Source organism: Mobula birostris, chromosome 7 (assembly GCF_030028105.1).
Source record: "Mobula birostris isolate sMobBir1 chromosome 7, sMobBir1.hap1, whole genome shotgun sequence".
Classification (NCBI taxonomy): domain Eukaryota; kingdom Metazoa; phylum Chordata; class Chondrichthyes; order Myliobatiformes; family Myliobatidae; genus Mobula; species Mobula birostris.
In genome coordinates, this window is record NC_092376.1 from 107,913,276 (window position 1) to 107,921,989 (window position 8,714).

The 8,714-nt window shown below is 43.4% G+C and overlaps 1 pseudogene; it reads right to left on the bottom strand.

The window, feature by feature from the left end:
* Positions 1–1,372: 1,372 nt before the first annotated feature.
* LOC140200952 (uncharacterized) lies at positions 1,373–7,695 on the bottom strand (annotated as a pseudogene).
* Positions 7,696–8,714: the final 1,019 nt, after the last annotated feature.

Here is an 8,714-nt window from a genome sequence, read left to right on the forward strand (position 1 = left end):
AATCAAGTCCCGCACTTATCCAAACAACTGTAAATTCTTTCGCATACTCGTTTTTTGCATTATTGATGGTGGAGTGAGTTGCTCACCGCAAAATACTCAGCTTCTGATATTTGCAGCCAGTCTCATCCAGATCAGTTTTTAGTTAATCATAATTCAGGATATTGATAGTGAAGACATTTGACAGTGCTGGTGCCATTGAAGCTCAAGTATAAATGATGGGACACTACTGTTAGAGTCGTTGCTGATCCTACTTATACATTACAGATAATATTTGCCTCTTATTGATCTAAGGCAGAATTCAGCCAGTCTTGGTGCATGTGCGCAGACAGCTACATTGTCTGAGTTTTGATGAGGTTAAACTTGACTCAAGTAAATCAAATTTAGAATAACAGAGAAAATCCCTCATTGTGATTTGGTGGCAAGAACAAGAACTTGTCATCAGAGATGACAAAGGGTGCTGCTGTGCTCCCTCAGCGCAGTCCAGGCATCTAAAACTCTCTCCGAGTACCCTCATCCTGTCTCCATAATATTGCTGGAGTTCTAGGGCTGTCATTAGAGCTGCCCTCAGCTGGGCTTGCTGGAGTTCCGGCAGAAATGAAGAACCAAGAAGTTTAGAAATAACCCTTGACCCCATGAGCCCACTGTTGGCTCAGCAAAGAGGATGAGTCCTGACGAAGGGTCTCGGCCTGAAACATCAACTGCACCTCTTCCTACAGATGCTGCCTGGCCTGCTGTATTCACCAGCAACTTTGATGTGTGTTGTTTGTATTTATTTATTGACATACAGCCCTTCTGGCCCTTCAAGCCACACCGCCCAGCAATCCCCCAATTTAATTCTAGCCCAATCATGGGACTATTTACAATGACATATTAACCTACCAATCAGTACATCTTTGGACTGTGGGAGGAAGCCAGAGCACCTGGAAGAAAACCCACACAGTCACAGGGAGAATGTATGAAGTCTTTATGTGCCGCAGTGGGAATTGAACCCAGGTCACCTGTACTGTAAATAAGTCATGCAAACTCACAGTTCACAATATTTTTCTGCTGGTCACACCAGATTTCTTGTACAGTTACTCATCCAGAGGAAGTTCATTATTTTCCTGAACAGGTTGGGGCTGTCTAATGCCATGTGTAAATGATTTCTCATTCCATGCAACATGGGAAAACTATCTGTAGATCCGTAGGATTGCAGGACCTGCTGCCTGCTACTAGGCAGGAAGAGACCAATGCCCTGTCCTGGAGTAATTAGCAGTAGTGGCTTCAAACAGCAGCTGTCTGTAAAGAGCCGTGGCCCGAAAGCTGGGGAGGTGATGGCAGTGTTGTCTATGACAGGTCTGAGACAGACATTCTTCTCTGGTTTTCAGATGTGTTACTCCTCCATGCAGTAACCAATAGCAACTATTCCTAAGTACATACTGAAAGACACATATACCCTCCTAGCCAGGTTACCCCGCCTTTGTTCCTTAGGATTTCTATGGCCAAGTGGCCTGGTATTCATCTTTTTCTGTTCTTCACAGAACCATTGCAGGTTCAGCACAGCCACAGACCTCTCATCTGTGGGAATTGATAGGGTAGGATAATGGTGCTGAGGTCAAAGGTCAGTCATGATTTTGTTAAATGGTACAGCAACTTCAATGGGGCAAGTGACCTGATTCTGCTTCTCCCAATTTCATAATGTTCACCTCTGATTTTTTCCATTTATAGAAAAACGTTATTTACAGTTTTAATTACAATTTTAACAGACTTTTCTACTTAATAACTAACAAATATAACAGTAATTGAAATTGCATTTTGTTGGTTTGGTAAGGCCGAGGTCGTGAGTGTGACATACACAGTACTAAGTACTGAGTACACAGTGCTAATCTCAGTTTCGTGGTGCAGGTGTCAGATCAGCACTATAGAAGAATTAACACCAACAACTATCTCCCATAGACACTTTTGGTACTGGTTAGTTTATCATTGTCAGGTGTATTGAGTTACAGTGAAAAACTTTTGCTTGAATGACGTCCTCATAGACCATGCCATTTATCAGTACACTGAGGTAGTGAAAAGAAAGCAGAATGCAGAATATAGTGTTGCAGGTACAGAGAAAGTGCAGTGCAGGCAGACAAACAAAGTGAGAGGGCCAAGGTGATTAAGAATTCATCATTACTGTGTGAGACGTCCATTCAGTATCTGATAGCAGCAGGATATATCCTATCCTTGAGTCTGTTGATCAGTACTTTGAAGTGTTTGCACCTTTTCAGTCTTTTTATGGTGCATGTGCACAAAGGGCTAGAGCCATGCAATTCAAAAAGTTCTGATCAAATTGGCATAAATAGAAGTGGGAAAAATTACGATGTTGAAAGGACATTTGGGAAGGTAAATGGATAGAAATAGTTTAGGGATATGTAGCAACAACTTGAAAACAAGCCGAAACTACTGAGCGACTAAGCCAGTTTAATTGATACTGTATGAAGTGCTTCCAAATAACAAATCTTAAAATCAATAAAGGTACTTTCGATACTGTATTATGAAACCATATTGTAGCGATGAAAAACTACCAAAACTAAATTAGCTATATAATGATCTAATTAGTGATATTAGTCATACCAAGCAGCATAATAGTACAGTTAATGATATTAAGTGAAGCTAGCATAACTAAACATCCCAATTAGTGATCTGGTTAGTGTAACTAAGTGAAGTTAGTGAATAAGGTCAATAAAAAAAATCATTTCCCATAGGTCACCCCTCTCCACTAGTTTAAACTAAACTACTAACTAACCACAAGTATAAATACATAACTATACTAATTAGTTTCTACCACACCCCAACCCATATGACAGATTACCATAATAAGCATGCTTCAAAATACAATACAGACAAAAAATAGATACTCTTTGATCTATATATCCTACGGGATACATAGACCAAATACTTCACCTAGGACTAGCTCAGGTAAGCGTCTTGGTCAGCACAACCAAGTTGGGCTGAAGGGCCTGTTTCTGTGCTGTATGACTCTGTAACTGAGGACAAAAATAAAACACACCTTTGCAATCTACTTCCTAGCCCAGGCACTTTAAAAGTTTACAAGTTTGAGGAAGATGACAGAGCAGGGATATTTGAATCTGCACTCATGAAGGGTCTTAGCCAGAAACATTGACTCTTTATTCCTCTCCACAGATGCTGCCTGACCTGCTAAGTTCCTCCACCATCTTGTGTGTTACTCTGGATTTCCAGCACTTGCAGGATCTCTTGTGTTTAACATTTGAATCAGTTGTGTTGTATCTTTTTTGTTTTTCTATGTATTATTGATGTATTACGGAAATAGAATAATTGGGCTCTTTGGAGTTAATTTGGTACATTACTGTGTAAGTAGGGCAAAGCAGAAACATGAGGTAAATGGAGTATTAATGCAACAGTACTATAGAGGAATTTCAGTATACTTCTACAGCCAAATTGTAGTAGAGTTCCTGATATTCTTTTCCCACCAAATAGATACATTTCTTTGAATGTATCTCTAGGGGCCAAAACAAATTGGGTTGCTAAGCAATAAAATTAAACCAAAGGATGATGCAAGGTTCCCTAGATGATGGAATTTTGCTGAACTTAAAATAAACCATAGGAAATTGGCATACGTCTTTTTGTCTTCAAGCTCTCAGTAATAATGTTTCACTGATTAGTAGCCTTAAAGTGCAGTCTGCACTGGCTGTATATCATTGTGCGTTTATAAAAGGTCTCATTTTGATTCATTAGAAGCATGTGGTTACTGTTGGAAATGATCCTTTATTTCTGGTATGCAAAATATACGACAAGCTGCATTGGATTTGATCCAGTCTGCTCCAGCCTTTCATCCCCACTGTGCTATCTCTGTGGTCACACTTTTGCTTGCCAGTGAGCCCATATGTTCTCCATGCCTTGCACCCAATAAGCATATGCAACAGTTCATCTCTGTGTGATAGAACACACATAATACTACAATAGTTTCTGTTTTATTATTTTGTACATTATCATTGTACAGTATTGTACATTATTGCACAATGATAAACTATTATTGTGTATATTATTATTAGCTATTATTATTATATTTATTATTATTGCTAAATGTGCTTTTAAATGTTGCTGCTATAATGAAATAATTTCCCACTCAGGATCAATAAAGTACTTATTATTATTAATTACCCTGTGTCTGCCATGCAAAGCGGGCAGACTGTGAGTAGTAACAGAGTGTCAGGTGTGGATAAATGAATCCAGCCTGTTTATTGTCCTGTCGACCATGGCGGGTATCAAGATGAGAGGCCATGCACATGGCTGTCCAATTCTCAGTCCAGTGCCAGAGTGAGAGATCTGCACTGGCATCTGGTCTCGAGTCCATTCCAGCTTCATATTCACTGCTGTCAGCCGGCAGTGTCAAGAGCCCAAACCATGGATCCTTGGAGCTGAGCAGTTGTTAAATACATACAAGTCTTATATCAAAATGAACACAACAGAGGGAAACTCCTATTCAGGAGTTGATATGAAGGACTAGATGTAAAAGTAGGAATGTCCGTGTGGAGTTTGCATGTTCTTTCTGTGATCACACCTGCTTCCTCTAGGTGATTCTGATTTCTCCCGTATCCCAAGTCTGCTTGGGTTACTACTACCACTACTACGTCGACTCAGGCCTAGGGGGCCGGCGTCGGGCACGATGACGGACTCTCCCCTTCTCCCTCTCCCTCATCAGTGTGTTCAGTTCATCTACATTAGCCGTGCCGCTGTCTTCTAGGAGTGTGTTGACCATAGTTCTGGGAGGGCGCCCAGGGTTCATCCTCCCGTGCTTGGGCTCCAATATGATGACGGGGCTGGCAGGTAGCTCAGGGTGGCGTAGACAGTGTCCCGCTACTTGCAGTCTTCTCGCCTCGATTTTAGTGGTGAGCATTGGTAGGTTGTTATAGAGCTCAACGTTTGCCATGTGCTGTTGCCAACACACGTCAAGAGCCATCCGGAGCATTCGTGTATAGCAACCACCTAGAGGTTTTCGCATCGTCTTGGTGAGTGTCCATGTCTCGCATCTGTACGTGAGAATGGACTCTATGACTGCTATGAAGATCCTCTTTTTAAGACCTCTGGTCAGGTTCGACTTCCAGATTTCCTTCATGTCGTTCATAGCCCTCCATGCCAGCGCCTTCCATATCTTTATGTCCTTCTCCGAACTCATCATTCTTGACCCGAACTACTTGTAGTCAAAGAGTTTCTTAATGGTATCATTCTTTACGGTCTTGAGAGTACCTTTGTCGCAGTTAAACGCCATGTACTCTGTCTTTTTAGTGTTTAGGTGAAGTCCAACTTTATTGCACTCAATTTCCACTTTTGTCGGTAGCTGCTGTGCTTCCTCCATCTGGTCAGAGAGCAGGACTATGTCATCTGCAACATCGAGATCTGTGAGTGTAACTGGTCTGACCCTTCTGGTCCGTCCTGGTTTTATGGTGAACCCAAGCCTGTCATGATCTTTGGTAGCTTGTCGCAGAGCGTAATCAAGGACGATTATAAAGATGTAGGGTGCCAGAGTGTCTCCTTGCAGCACACCAGCTCGGAGCTCGAACACTGCTCTTTCTCCGTCTGGAGATACAACTTTCGCCATGGTTTTGGTACAGCTGGACTCTATTGCTCTCAGTAGATGTTCTGGCACTCCGTAAGCTTTCAGGATCTTCAGCATTTTACCTCGGTGAATGGAGTCAAAAGCTTTGCGAAAATCAATGTAAGTAAGCACGGCTGGTAGGTTGTTCTATTTGACTTCCTCGATGATCCTACAGAGAGCAAGTATTTGCATTACTGTTGTGCACTTCTGCCGAAAACCGTTCTGATTGAATCTTAGCTTAGGGTCAATGGCGGTGTGAATCCTGTTCAAGATCATCCGATTGTGTAACTTTGCTAAGATGCAGGTCAAGCTGATACCGCGGTAGTTACCTGTGTTTGTGAGGGATCCAGACTTGGGGACTGGGATAATGTTTGAGAGTGACTACTGTTTTGGTTTGTCACCTTTCATCAGCACCGTATTACATATGTCCAGCAAGATGTCGTCCAGGTAGCAGTTCTTCAGGACATCTGGTGGTATCCCATCTGGTCCAGCGCTCCTGCCCTGTTTGAGTACATATTTGGTCTTCTTCAGTTCCTCAATGGTGAATGGGCCAACATCGATGTTGACGCGTTAGTATCGTGGGTATGTCCTCTTCTTCTTCTGTAATCGTTGGAGGGCTTCCCAACAGGTTCTTAAAGTGGGTAAACCATGTCTGGACACGGTCCTCTGCTGTTTTACCACTTAATTGACCTGATGGGGACTTCTTCCATCTACTGATCTCATTGACTAGGCGCCATGCTTCTCCATGCCGCATGTCTTCATTAGCAGCATCTATCTCTCTAATCCTCTCAGCTAGTTCCTCTTCCTTCAGTCGGTCGTAGGTGGCAAAGAGATTCTTCTTTGCTGTCTTGAACTTGTCTCTTAGCTCTTCTGTTTCGCTCCTTCTAAGTTCGGCATGACAAGCATTGAACACACTTCTTGCTGCGACGACGACAAGATGTTTCGAGATCCAGCTCTTCTTGATTCGCTTCACAGTAGGCAAACTCTTTGTTGTGTGTGTGTCTATGAGCCGTTGATAGCCGTCAGTGGCAGTCTCTTCCTCCCCCCTTTCCAGTGGGCCGAAGCGATTTCTCACCTCCACTGTATTCTGAGCTTGAAGAATAGATTGTGAGGAGAATGCCTTCCAGTCTACGTTCTCCTTGGAACCTGTGGCTTGGGGTTGCCGCAGGCTCAGTCTCACTTGCATTGACGCTACTCTGTGATCAGTACTGACCGAGTTGAAGGTGTTGTAGGCTTCTGTGTTGATCACACAATTACGCCATTTTGTTCTTACGAGAATGTAATCGAGCTGTTTCCTGTAGATGGAGGCTGTTTTTGTATGTCCACAGTTTACCAGCTCACTTCTTGAATTGTGTGTTGGTGGCAATGAGACTGTGTTCCTGGATGAAATCAATTAGATATTGTCCATTTCTGTTAGTAAAGTCTTGGTATGAGTATGGAACATCTTCCAGTCCGACCTGGGCATTAAAATCGCCAAGCACAGCCAGGAAGTTATGAGCCGGTATTGAAGTGACAGCTTCGTGAAGTTTACTGTAGAAGGCCTCCACCTCCTTCTCCTCGCTGCAGTTGTGCGGGGAGTAACAGATGACAGAGGTCGCTGGGTTTCCGTCAAATTCCACAGTAAGGATTCTGTCCCTGACTGAGACTACGCTCCTCTGTGCCTCCTTCACCTTGCGGTTCAACATCAGCCCTACTCCACCTTGTGCTGACATCGTCGTCGGCTCTCTCCATGCGGACAAGGTGATGAGGTACATCCCCTCTACCTCTGTGAACCTTATCTCTTTGTCAGGGTGTACATGATGGTGTTCTTGGATCCCCAGAATGGAGATCTCGTATCTGCTTGCCTGTGATGCCAACTCTGTGCATCGAAGCAAGAGGCGGATGGTGTTTGCGTTGAAGGTTGAGATGATCGTTTTTACCTTACAACGCAAAAGAGGCGCAGTTCGGTCAGCCCCCCTGTTGGACTCAACCCTCCCCGTGAGATTTGAGGTTGTAACTTCATACTGCCTGTCTAGGCCAGGGTCTCGGCGTTCCACAGAGTTCCTGAGCACTCCCGGCTCTGGAAGTATAGGGTTTTTTGGGTTGTCTGTCATCATAATGTCTAACAAGGCACGAAACGAAAGACTGTGTGGTGTGTCACTCCTCACACAGACAGTAGGTGGCTGTTGACTCACAAAGAGTTCATCCGCCCTTTGACAGGTTTTGCTTTTAGTCCTGCTGGGTGCCTACACACCCTCCTCCCTGGTTAACCGAAGTGCACCAGGGGTTGTGCCGGCTGAGTCGCGGACAACCCGACACGAGACAGGTAGTGCTGGGCTACGTGGTAGCAGTAGAAAGGCAAAGCCCTGGTGTTTGGGTTGGTGGATAAATAATCTGTGAAAATTGATGCCCATTCCTAGTGGTAGAATTGGGGAGGTGTTGATAAGAATACCATCAGGTCATAGGCAGATACTTGGCCCATAAGTCCATGCTGAACATCAACCACCCATTTACTCTAATCCTAGACTGATCCCATTTGTTTCTTATTCTGCCTACATTCTCAACAAGTACCCCCTACTCGGTCAGATTCTGTCATTCATCTAACACTCAGCCACAATAAACAGTGACTACCCAGCCTGCATTAACCAAGCAATCTGCATATCATTGGGATAGAGAGGAAATTAGAGAACCTAGAGAAATTCCTTGTGGTGACAGGAAGAATGTGCAACCTCCACATGGGTAACATCTGTGGTTAGGATGAAATATGGATCTCTCATGCAAAGAGGCAGAGGTTTTACTAACTTTGCTATTGTGCTGCCTTCAGTGAGGGACTGAAAAGGGATGGTTAATGATGGGAGCAGTCTTAATGGGTTGAAGTACCTGTTTTCCATGTTTTATCTCCCTGTGATCCTATGAGGAGGAGATGAGTGAGCTGAGAAGAACAGTGAATCGGCAATGAGATGGATAGTGCGGGTAATGGACAAAATGTTTCCCAACACTAATCAAGGGATTCTAGTTCAGATTATTTTATACGATATAGCCATAACGAATTGTTACTTAACTTTCAGGTATTGTCCTCCTTGGCTTGGTGTTAGCAAGACTTTTAATGTGTAGCTTTATGTTCATAGTCAAATTT